General features: G+C 45.6%; 1 protein-coding gene across 1 annotated transcript in view; it reads left to right on the forward strand.

The window, feature by feature from the left end:
* The window catches only part of LOC141129299 (bromodomain and WD repeat-containing protein 1-like), a 189,139-nt gene that overhangs the window by 24,707 nt on the left and 151,059 nt on the right, over positions 1-13,373 (forward strand). The window lies entirely within an intron of this gene.

A 13,373-nucleotide genomic window follows, 5' to 3' on the forward strand; every position in this document is an offset into this window, starting at 1 on the left:
AAATGTTCAAAATTACAAACAGATTCTACTTAACAACAAACCTACAGTCCCTGTCTTGTTTGCACCGCCTGTATACTGCTGTTCAGAGTATATAGGGCCTGGTGGCCCCACACCTTTCCTTATTTTAATTTGGGTGCGGGGTTCCCCTTAATATCCATACAAGACCCAAAGGGCCTGGTAATGGACTGGGGGGTACCCATGCCGTTTGTCTCACTGATTTTCATCCATATTGCCATGACCCGACATGACATTAAACCCGCAAGCAGTTTTAAATGAGATTTTTTCCTTTAAAAATGACATTTGGTGCAGGGACTGTTCTAAACATGGGAAACACGCGTCACTTTACAGGCATACTATAGACACCCCCCAGGTACGATATTTAAAGGAATATTTCACTTTTTTTTTTTTTTTACGTTAAGCATCATTAAAATCACTGCTCCCGAAAAAACGGCCGTTTTTAAAAGTTTTTTTTGCATTGATACATGTCCCCTGGGGTAGGACCCGGGTCCCCAAACCCTTTTTAGGACAATACCATGCAAATTAGCCTTTAAAATGAGCACTTTTGATTTCGAACGTTCGAGTCCCATAGACGTCAATGGGGTTCTAACGTTCGTGCGAACTTTCGGTCCGTTCGCGGGTTCTGGTGCGAACCGAACCGGGGGGTGTTCGGCTCATCCCTAGTGGTAAAGCGTCGCTAGTCTTAGCGGCGCTTTGCCATAGTTTTTAGCTGCGCTTTTCAGCCACCAGCAGGGCACTTTTACCCCCCCGCTAGCGGCCAAAGAAAGGGTTGAAAGTGCCCGTGTTGTGGCGCTGCCCATTCATTTCAATACACCGCTCCCAAACCACCCCAAAGATGCTGCTTGGAGGACTTTTCAGAATGTCCCGCAAGCGCCACCGCTCCAATGTGAAAAGTCACACTGAAATGAATGGAGAGGCGGTTTTCAGGCTTTAGAGGCTATTTCTAGCGCTAAAATGCCTGAAAACCACCTCAGTGTAAAAGCAGCCAAACTGTTGCACTAAAAATGGGCATCGGTGATTTGGTATGGGTGAGTACTTGAGAAAAAGTATCTGTACGTGGCAGGGTGGCTATAAATCAACGATATACATTTTTTTTTTTTTCTCAAATTTATTTTAATAAAATGCTTTTGTAGTAAAAATCTATCTAAAGATAATTTTCTATTTAAGATAAATTAATCATTTAGTTTATTCAGCATGAAATAGAGCTTAGTTATGTAGCATGAGGCTGTATATTCTGCAATATTTACATTTTTGGTAAACTCATTCAATTAATCCAAGCTCTGCAAGGTGCGATAACATGCATTGATGCATTCACACAATTTGACAGCAACCATAATATAAGACAAAGTTCAGGAATATTCCGTTATCCAATTGTTTTGCACATCTATGTTCACTACAAACTGTATGATTGAATCGGTTCTGATATCGCTGTTTTACTACCCTGACAGCTTTTTATTCTAAATGGGAAACCTTCATTTTGTTTGCAAATTTTAAAGATACCAGCAAGAATGAGTCCTTACATTGAATGATCACCTGTCATTTCACATCCATCATGGCAATGCCTGTTAGCGGGCATCCACTCACCTGCTGCCGCCACGTCCCTCACCTTGTTGTGTCACCGCCGCATCACCAGTCGTCCCATGAAAGTCCTCCTCTGACCCGATTTTGGCTCACCGACAGTCTCATTAAAGTGAATGGGACTGTCGGTGAGTCGACAGCGGGTCAGAGGAGGAGCCGCTGCGGGACAGGGATAACGATTGCTTTTTAAAAATGTATAATTTCAATTGAGTTGATTTAAATCAAGCCTTTTACTAGTGATTTCAATCAAATCCACCCTGATACTCGGTCTTAAAGAAGAAAAAAAAAAAAAAAAAAAACTGATATTGGCACATCCCTAGTCAAAGTAACAAATGGAGTAATACTTTCTTGTGTTAGCCATTGGAGCAAGTACACAAGTATAAAAGTGAAAACCTTGTGAGATGGTAGTCTACCACAGGTGTAACAAAATTCACAATTTTTTATTCTGTTTTGTAAGTAAAATCCATTGTTCAACTCTATTTTCTGATGGCATAGTTTGTTAGTATTTACGAGAAGGGGCATTTGCATGGACAGGTATTTAACACCCTGGAAGTTGCCAAGTACGATGTGGCACCATCCATTGGGTCAATGATGCCTTGTGGACTAGAACGTGGACAGATTTTATTTTCCCGGTATTCCTCCCTGCCAGTGGCGGCTGGTGCTCAAAATTTTTGGAGGGCCCCCCCCGTCAATGGCAGCCACTTGTACCCGCCGACTCAGCCCCCCCCCCCACTCGCCAGGGTCGCGGCTCTGGCAGCACAGCCAACCCCCCCCACGCGCGGCTCTGACAGATCCCACCTGGCACTTACCGCCAGGCAGCAGCTCCTCTCAGCGCAGTGAGTGCACCAGAGTGGCGGTGACTTCCGCTCTAGTGTGTGTCTCCTCCGCTGAGTCCGCTCCTCTTCCTAAGGGCCAGGCATCCAATACGGTGGCCTGGCGCTTTGGCCAATCAGGAAACAGGTCTGACGCCCTGCCTCCTGATTGGCGGGGAGGAAGGTTAGTGTGAAAATAGCGAAAATGTATTCGCTCCCGTCCCACAATTGGGTGGGGTCAGGGCGCACTCTCTGCACCCTGAGCCCACCCTATTATGAAACATACATATATATATATATATATATATATATATATATATATATATATATATATATATATATATATATATATATATGCCTCAAAAAGTACCACCCCCTCCCGCCCCCACCATAGGAAGCCATGCGTCTGGCGTCCTGAAAGGGGCTGGGCGCATGGTTGCGGGGGCGGTGCTCGTGCGCCCACAGTGCACAGGCCGCCACTGCTCCCTGCTCTGGAAAGGAATTTTAAAATGTCACAACACATGTAATGTAAAAGCAGGTGCTTCCGATGCCTTTTGGAATGTTGCTTCCCCTGACATAACCTGTGAATGGTAGGCCAAATGAATACAGGCATCCAAATGTGAAAGTGCCATGTTTACAGCAAGCCTTTACAAACTATTTATAAGGCTTCAAGCAGTTTTGTCCAATCCTTTATGGGCGGCTCACACTAAACGTGGTGTGGGAAAGGCACGTGAACACACTGCCACAGCAGTCTGTATGTGGGTACCAATGCATTGTTAATGGCACTCCAAATGCAAGTAGTTTGGCACAGTGCATTTTGAAAAAGTAGTGCAAGCACTACTGTTTTCATGTTCCAATGTGTTTTGCAGCCCGTAATGAATGGGCTTTCAAAACAGACACACGGAAACAAGCATTCTGCGGTGTGAACAGGCCCTTTAATCAAGAAACCTTCGCTCCAGTAAGAGGAGATGTTAAACTCGATGGGTGACCCGATTTTGTCACTTTAAAGCAGAACTTCACCCAAAAGGGGACATTCTACTCTATATTCAAAGCCACCACGCAGCAATTGAGTGCATTGCAGGAAGACCCCATAGACCTACATTAGTCACGTACACCTGCTAAAAGCGACATGCTGCCAGGGACACGAGGCACAGCAGTACAGCTGTGTACAGCCATGAGTGGCTCCGTTCAGGTTGGGCAGTTAGGGGGAAGCAAAACCACCCGTAACAAGCTTCAAGTATTGCTGAATTTTACTGAAGCCTACAAGCAGCACTCCCTTTTAAGATTTGTATTTAACTTCCCCAAATTGGAGCTCTATGGTGCTTCAACATAGCTGATTAAGTTTGACTGAAAGTTTTGCAAATGCTTGGTTTGCTGCTGTACACAAGCTGAGGTCTGCCTGCATATAAAAGGTCATGGTGAGGACTGGCTGTGTTTGCAAACAAAAGTGCTTGGAAATTCATGCACTGTAGGTGTTTAAAATTGGTAGAACTGCATTATAAGTAGTTTTCAAGTGCAGCACTGTGCATGGAGTCTAAGGCCGGGTTCGCACATATGTGAATTGGATGTGGATTTGTCCGCATCCAATTCACATGACCGACTAGTGTGACTGGCTCTCAATGGAGCTGGTTTAGACAGGTCTGGGGCGTCTGCGGTTCGCATTGAAAAAGGGTCCTGTGCGTCTTATGGTCCGATTTCAGGTGTGTATTCAGGCAAAAATTCGGATCCGATTTGTACCTGAACCGGTGAACAGGGACGCACCGGACATCCTGCTGGCAAAACGCAGCCCCATATGTGTGAACTCTGTCTAAATCTACAAGCAGACATCAGTAGTCTGAATTACGGTATTGACAAGGATCATTGTATAAGCATGTTCTCTTTGGATGAAACTGAATTATTGTGCCTATGCAGAGGGGAATCATTCTACATTGGGGTCATCACCTGGCTTGTATTTTATTGGTTTGTCAGGTGAAATTAGGCATTGTTGTTAATGTTATTAAAGGATAACTAAACCAAAGAACAACAATGCAGTATATTGCAGCCTGAGCCTCCTACACATAAGAATATTGAATGAATGATCATCCTTTCTTTTTATTTTATTTATATTTTTTGCATGCTAGTTTCATTTGGAAAAGCAATAAGTTACTAAAATTATGAAAATTCTGATATGAAAATACAACTTCGGCAGTGATGTATTGTAATGTGATCTTTGGTTTCCGTGCATGCGTGGTCTTGGTCACGTTGTTTTTCCGTAGTAATACCATACTAATTACATGAAAATCGTTGGTTCTGGTATTGTGCGAGAGATTTTTTTCATGCTTGTTCAGATATTTTGTCGTGATCGCCTCTCCAAAGCTGTGTACTAATGATCAGATTATCAGACGATTGCTCCGAAAGCGGTATTTTGTGTCTGATTTTCTCTTTGTGTATACTAGGCATTGCAGTCCTTAGGCTGAATTCACATCTCCGCGTTTTGAATCGCAGGCAGATTTGCTGTGATTCTGCCTGTGATTTCAAAGCGCGAGGTGTCAATGATAAATCGCAGAATGCACATTTTAGGTGCCATTCATCTGAATGGCGCCTAAAATTATGGTGCGCTTCTGCCATGATTGTCGCTCTGCAAATCACATCGTGTGAAGCTTGTCGCCCCCAAAAAAAGTTCAGGAGCTACTTTTGGGTGACATGCTTCACACAATGCGAGTTGCCGCAATTGCAGCGCGATTAATCGCAGCAGAACAGCACCGCAATTTTAGGTGCCATTCAAATTAATGGAATATGTCCATTCTGTGATTTGTCATTCTCACCTCGGCGCTTTAAAATCGTGGCAAATCTGTTAGCGATTCAGAACGCCGAGTTGTGAATGCAGTCTTGGATGTAATGACTCCATACATTTTATTTTTTTTTTTTTTTTTTTTTTTCAAATTGAGAACAAATACAGAAAATATCTGTTCTTGTTGGGAATGCAAAGTCCTTGTCATTTCTTGTGGGTTGCACAGAAGACTATCTTCCTTCCTAGCTATCTCTGTGAACGATTGCTCTGCCCCCCCCCCCCCATAACATGGAGATGAGATATGGATAAGTTTGTAGTCCATATCAGGGGAGCAGCCTAGGGTGACAGTCATGGTTACTTCCATAGATACAGTGTTGGAGTTGTGTAGCCACCAATGGAAGGAAGTGTTGTTTGCAGGATTACTAGGTGAAAATAAGGCCCCTTTCACACTGGGGCGGTTTGCATGCGCTATTGCTAATAATAGCGCTTGCAAACTGACCCGAAACAGCCGCTGCTGTCTCTTCAGTGTGAAAGCCCCGAGGGATTTCACACTGGAGCGGTGCACTAGCAGGACAGGAAAAAAAAAGTCCTGCTAGCAGCATCTTGGGAGCGGTGAAGGAGCGGTGTATTCACCGCTCCTTCACCGCTCCTGCCCATTGAAATCAATGGGACAGCACAGCTATACCGCCGGCAAAGCCGACGCCACCCCCCCCCGCCCCAGTGTGAAAGGGGCCTAAAGCAAAAGAAGCTTGGAAAGAAAAAAAACAAATGCAGCGTCCACATCGAAGGCTGGCCATAGACTGTAAGAATCTGGGCCGGTTCAGCAGGAACTGGCCGAGATTCGAACCGTGTGTGGACAGGCTGAATGTACCAATTTGATCCATCAACTTGGGTATAACCAGCCTGCTGGATTTACCTGCGATTATTGCTAGTGTCTGCTATAGCTGCTAGCAATAATCATGGTCTTCTCTTGCCGGAAGAGTACAATGTCTTTGAAAGGAGGGATTTCCCTGTCAGCACTGCAAATTTCTTTGGTTGCAGGAAAGAAATTTGCACCCTCTATGGCCTGCCTAAGGACTGGTAAGAAGCTGCAGTATATTACATCTTTTTTGTTTTGGGTTTAAAACAAAATGGTTTGCACTGCTGAGACTTTTTTTTTTTTTTTTTTCAGGGTGGCAGAATTTCATACATACTTGTTAGTGGTCACTCTTGGGAAAGTCAATAGTAGTTGCCCAGGAAAATTCCGAGAGTCTCAGGCAAGAGATCTCTGCCAGACATGTGAAGGTTGCTCAGTCTGGCCACTCTTCGCTGTCTATTCTTGCCTCTTCATACCTTTTTAGATGCCTACAAAGACTAGAAGAAAACCGATTACTGCAGTGTTAATCCTTTGCTAAGTCTTTAATCAGTTTTCCTCTATTGACCCAGGTCTGTGTTTTGAAGAACTGATATTCTTGTTAGCATGTCAAAAATAATTTCTTGTGTATATACAGATTTCTTTTTTCTTTTTTAAAGTGCTATTAAACCCAAAAGCAAACATTTAATTATAGTATAGCTTACTAATTCTTAGATGTGATGGCTGCATTTTTTTTAATTTTTTTTTTTTATGCTTTCTTATTTGCACCTGGTGATCCAACCAGTAAGTCTGATGTTTTTTAAAAGAACAACCTCTCCTGCAAAAGTAGCAGTTACAGGGGTGGGACCAACCATTTAACACGGACAGGGGTACTTAATGGTCTGCTTTTTATTTATGTAAAACCTTTATCCCAAAAGGAAAAAGTTTGCTGTAACTGCTTAGCTGGGCTGGAGTTTGGGTTCAGTTTGTTAGTGTATTTAAAGCGGAGCTCCAGGCTACTTCAGAAATAAAATAAGTCAGTAGCTACAAATATTGTAGCTGCTGACTTTTAATATAAGGACACTTACCTGTCCAGGGATCCCGCAATGTCGTCACCCTGAGTCGATTCAGCGTCGGTGTTCTGCCGAGAAAGTTCCGCTCGGCGGATAAAGACCCCCTTCTACTGCGCAGGCCCTGCGCAGTAGGATCCGGCGGAAATAGCCGAAGGTGAATAGCTGAAAATCAGCTGTACACGGCGCCTGTAAGAGGGCCCCTTGCGGCTCGCCACGCTTCTGGCACGGCCTCGCTTCGCTCGGCTCTTTTTGATTCCCCCTCTAGGTCCACTTGGATGGTGGGGAAGGGACCTGGACCCAGGGCGCAGGCACCGTGTACAGCTGATTGAAGAGTTTGAACTTCGGCTATCTCCGGCGGCTGACAGTAGTTTGTACTGCGCAGGCGCTGCGCCTGCGCAGTACAGGGGGGGGGTGTCCTTATCCTCAGAGGGACCTTTCTCGGCAAGACACCGGCATCTGTAGTAAGGGAAACAGGAAGTGAAGCCTTGTGGCTTCACATCCTGTTTCCTACTGCACACGCACGTCGTGCTGTGCTTTCTAAATGATACCGCTGTCTTCTGGGACCTGTGTGTGCCCCGGAAGGCAGCGGGGGGGAGGAAGGGCCAGACATACTTGTAGATCTCCGCGGCGATCTTGCCCCAAAGTGGGAGCGGGTACCAGGGGTGGAAAGGATGAGGGGTAGGAAATGCACATAGATCGCTGATCTTACGTGGAACTGGGAGTAGGTACCTTTCAAAACCAGGTACCTGCTCTCACTGGCAAATGTGGCAGTGTGTGTGTGGGGGGGGGGGGGGGGGTAGAGAAGGGTGCGAACAAATGTAACTTCCCCTTTTGGGTGTAGCTCTGCTTTAAATCTGCCTGTATACCCCCCCTGACCGACAATACTGCTGTCCAATGGTGGCCACTGTGCTCTTTCGCCCAGGGTAGGTTCACACGCGTACAGCTGCTGAAGAGGTAAACCCGTGGTTGCCTCACCGGCAGCTGTCTATTGTGGTTGCAGAGTGGTGCACGACTCTGCACATCGCGTTGCTCCGTTTTTTTCTATTTTCCTCACTTTACTTTATTTGAAGTGTACAAAAGTATGATGCGACAAATCGCGCAGCACACCACCCCCCTACTGCATCCGCAACGTACAGCTGCCGGAGAGGAAACTGCAGTAGTTCACGTGATGCACTGCGCTCCTATACAGTGCACTGCAATAAAAGCAGCATGTCTTCGTCACAGCATGCTACAGCACAGCTCCCAGTGTGAATGGGACACACAGGAAGCAATCATTTTCTGTGTGTCTTTGGGGTGACAGGCAGTTTTAACAATGCTGTTGATGGGGGAATCCGTCCTGCTGCGCTATTGTATTCTGATAGCCGGAGGTTTTCCCGTCAGAATACAATAATCACTGCTGCCGGCTGTGATCATACAAGAAAACAATTAAAGGCAGAATTTCGATTTGTGTATGGCCAGCTATACAGTAAATGCTTTGATACATGTACTGTTAGGTTGAGCTTTTGTGGAGACTCTTATCTAGGAATTTGTCAGTAAAAGATTTGTAACAAATTTGTGTTGGCCAAACAAAAGGGCTTTTATTTTATCTGTGAAGTTCTGATGAATTCAAATTTGCTCTGTTTTTACCAACTGCCACAATGTTTTCTGTCTGTCTCTTTCCGCTCACAGTAGTTTAATGCGCTCTGTTAACTTACATATTTTCATAACTTGCATGCAAAAGTGTATAAAGCTGGTTGTGCATGGCAGTTTCAGCCGCTTCCTGATGAACTGTCTGAAGATGTAGTACAATAGTTTTTATTGTAGAAAGCATAACCGCGTAACAACTGTTCACCCATGTAGGGGTACAACATATCAGACATAACATATAGGCATGGGCAAGGAAACATATGATTAGTTAACTTTTATGAATTCTGCTTTGTCCACTGAGTGACCTAGGGGTACAAACCGCAGGTCCACATTGAGACTCTTGTGGATAATTTAAAGTGGGGTTCCACCCAAAAAAACAAAAATACATGAAAAATCCTAAAAAAAAAAACCCCCAAAAAATTTGGATTTTTTTTTTTTTTTTTTACTTTTAAATGCCTGTTGCTAGGGGGTCCCTCGTAGTCTGCCCCTTCCAGTGCCTGCGCTGGTGACATCACTTCCCCCTCGGCACAGGAAGGGCTCGGCTCTGCTCCCTCCCTCCTGTCAATCATCTGGGACCCATTACAGGTCCCAGGTGACTGAGCGGCCAATCACGGCGCGCGGCGCCGCTCGCGCATGCGCAGTGGGTGCCAGGCTGTGAAGCCACAGCCCGGCGCCCACAGTTGCAATGCCGGCGCCGCTGAATGGAGGTGGAGACGAGCGGGGCTTCGATCCCCCGCATCGCTGGACCCAGGGACAGGTAAGTGTCCAATTAAGTCAGCAGCTGCAGTATTTGTAGCTGCTGACTTTTAATTTTTTTTTTTTTTTTACTGGACCCCCTGGGTGGAACTCCTCTTTAAGGAAAGGAAATAGAAGGAAAGCAGGAAAGTGACCTGGAGTGTGCTGTGGTCACGAGGTCAGTATGCCTAAAAGGGGGCATATCCAAGAAGTAATTTAGAAATAAAGAAGTCAAAATAAAAAGAACGGGTAGGTGGGCTAACACGAGAAGAAATGTTGACGGAAGGGAGGCTTAGGGGCTGGCCTTTTAAAGTCTAAACTCCTCCCACAAACTCAGGCGGGTCTGCAGCACGCCTTCCAATCTGTCGCCTAGGCCAGAGGGCGAGCTGTCTGAAATTCACTCCATGGGTGACCCTGTTGTCACCGCCCCTCCCGCACAACATCCTTCTTTTGAAAAATCGAAGCAGCTGGATGGAAGTTTGCAGCGGAAGAGCAGCTTCATCCAATAAGATGCAGCCACACTCCAGGCCTTCTGACAGCCAGCGGCAACAGTTATTAACCCCTTCCTGCCGAACGTACACAGATGTGCGTACTCTCTTTGCAGGGTTATACCGGGATGATGCCCGCAGCTGCAGGCATCATCCCGGTACCGTTGTTTAGAGCGGGCGATCGGCTATCCGAGTATAACAACCGATGCGGCTAAAAGCCTCCCGCCGCTCTTACCGAACGGGAGGCTCGATAACCAATCGGCCAATTGGCTGGGGGCGGGCTGGAACGAAGCTGTGGGCGGCTTCATTCCAGCCTCCTAATCGTAAACACGGAAGCGACGTCATGACGTCACTTCCCGTTTACTCGGCTGCCAATGGCGCCGGTTTAAAAAAAAACAAAAAAAAACACAGTATTCAGAATCGCCGTTTTCAGTGATCTGAGTACTTTGAAGTGCAAAGGAGAGACCGGGGGTCTTTTAGACCCCCGATCCCTCCATAAAGAGTACCTGTCACCACCTATTACTGTCACAAGGGATGTTTACATTCCTTGTGACGGTAATAAAAGTCATCAAAATTTTTTTTTTCAAAACACGATTTATAAATATAAAAATAAGAAATTTTTTTTTTTTAAAGCGCCCCTGTCCCCGCGAGCTCATGCAGCAAAGAAAATGCATACGGAAGTCGCGCCCGCATATGTAGATGGTGTTCAAATCACACATGTGAGGTATCGCCGCGATTGTCGGAGCGAGAGCAATAATTCTAGCACTAGATCTCCTCTGTAACTCTAACCTGGTATCCGTAAAAAAAATTTAAAGCGTCGCCTATGGAAATTCTTAGGTACCGTAGTTTGTCGCCATTCCACGAGTGCGTGCAATTATAAAGCGTGACGTGTTTGGTATCTATTTACTCGAGGTAACATCTTTCACATTATACAAAAAAATTGGGGTAACTTTACTGTTTGGATTTTTAAAATTCATGAAAGTGTCCCTTTTCCCAAAAATGTGCATTTAAAACACCACTGCACAAATACCGTGTGATATAAAATATTGCAACAATCTCCATTTTATTCTCTAGATTCTCTAGCAAAAAATATGGATTTTAACTTGTAAACACCAAATTTCAAAACTAGGTTTAGTCATGAAAGGGTTAACATACAACCGAAGGTTAATCGTATAGATTTATTTTTGTGTGTATGACTAGCTTTAGGCTACAGCCACATGAATGTACAGTATGTAAAGTGCTGTGTAAATTGTCGACTTACTACATGCTGTAATAAATAAAAGCCATTTGGAGAAGTGATTATAAAATCTTTTCACCATGGACACTTTTTTATTTTTGTGAGGAATGATTATAACTCCTCAAATGTTTTCCATTCCCAGTGACTTTCCCTTCCATTTCTCATATGAATGTCACAGAAGCAGGGATTAAAGCCCAGCTCTGGCAAAGTGTAAATGATTCCTTGCAGTGGGGCTGCACCGCAAGAGTTAGTGATTTTACAGGTTCATTGTTTCAAAAAATAATTTTTATACTTGCCTGCTCTGTGTGAGGGTTTTAAATGGCATCCCTAATCCTCCTCTTCTGGGGTGCCCCGGCGGTGCTCCTGCCCCCTGCTTTTCATTGGGTGCCCCCACGGAGAGCTGCTTTCCATGGGGGCACCCTTGCGTCCATTGACACAGACAGCAGGACTCCGCCCCACCCCTCTCTTGGGTCACTGGATTTGATTGACCGCAGCGAGAGCTAGGGCTGGGGGAAAAAAAAAAAAAACGTTTTGAATCTTGAATCGGGTTGAGAGGTCAAATCAATTCAAATTTTCAGCAAATCGATTTTTTTTTTTCCTTTCCCACCAGGACCGGCGCTGACACTGCTCCGGTCCTGAGGAGCTGCGGGCAGGAGTTTTTAGGCTAGGCCACGGTTTCGGCCTAGTCCACGAGGCTGGACGCCGTGGACTATGCCGAAGCCGCAGCCTCGCCTAAAAACTCCTGCCCGCAGCTCCTCAGGACCGGCGCGGTGTCCATAAAAAAAAAAAAGAAAAAAAAACTCAATGTGAATCGCAGATTTTTTTTTTTTTTTTTTTTGAGAAAATCGCCCAGCTATGGCGGGAGCCAGTGGCTCCTGCTGCTATCTATCCAATGAGGACAGAGACAGTGGCTGGAGCTGCTGGAACGATCGAGTTTGGATAATAACAAAAGAGGGGGAGCTTTGGGGGGCTGCAGCACAGGTTTTTCACTTTAATGCCTAGAATGCAATAAGGTGAAAAACCTTGGGACTTTGCAGCCCCTTTATTGCTCATTATGTCTAGGGGAATGGAAAAAAACACTTTTACTTCCTGATCCTCCAATCTGCCAGCAGATTGTGTTCCCCTGCGCTCAGGCTATCAACTGTCCCTCAGTGTCATCATGTCCAATGCAGGGCTATGGACCCTGCTTTGATTTTAATCAGCATTCTCCAAACTGTGGCCGGGGGGGCTAGATGTGGCCCTTTGCTTGCCTTTTTCCGGTCCTTGGAAAACTGTTCCACTCACTGAGACAAGACACTGTTCCTCCCACTGACACCAGCGATGGGGCGCTGTTCCTCCCACTTATGCCAACATCCGGCCCTCCTATAGTCTGTAGGACAGTAAACTGGCCCTTTGCAGCCCCTGGTCTTGATGTCAGGACCCTAGACAACTGGAGCATGGGGGAGAAGAGGGTGTGGGGACCGGTCCAGCTGCAATAGGAGTGCAGGATTGAGAACACTTTTTTTTTTCCCTGCACTTAGGCTTTACAACATCAAATACTGTATATACTCGAGTATAAGTCGATCCGAGTATAAGTCGAAGCCCTAATTTACCACAAAAATTGGGAAAAACTTATTGACCCGAGTATAAGACGAGGGTGAGAAATGCGCAGCTACTGTAAGTGGAAAAGAGGGTCAACAATGCCCATTTGCATTCCTCACTGTGCCCATTTGCAGCCATAGGTCCCCCGAACTTCAAACTCGGTAGTTTAAGGTTTCCTAGATGCCCCCTAGCTGCAGCCAAAATTTGGGGTCTCTGAACCCAAAGGGTCCTGAAATGACATTGCTGCAGATGGACACAGTTAACCGAATTTGGGGCCCTGTATCTCGGGGCCACTTAGTGCAAACCCAGTGGAACTGGTACCACAACATATCCAAAGCTGGGGTTCCTAGCACCAAGTGGCCCTAAGATACGGAGCCCCAAAGTCGGTTCAGTAAATGTCAAGCACTTTTCTGCAGCAGAGAATGACATTTTCTGAACCAATTTTGGGGCCCCGTATTTCGGGGCCACTTGGTGCTAGGAACTCCAGCTTTGTTATGTTGTGGTACCAGTTCCACTGGGTTTGCACACCAAATTTGGGGTTCCTAGCGCCAAGTGGCCCTGAGATACGGGGCCCCAAAGTTGGTTTGGAAAATGAAATTTTTTGCTGCAGAAAAGTGCTTGAC

Source organism: Aquarana catesbeiana, linkage group LG02, assembly GCF_042186555.1.
Source record: "Aquarana catesbeiana isolate 2022-GZ linkage group LG02, ASM4218655v1, whole genome shotgun sequence".
In the NCBI taxonomy this organism is placed as follows: domain Eukaryota; kingdom Metazoa; phylum Chordata; class Amphibia; order Anura; family Ranidae; genus Aquarana; species Aquarana catesbeiana.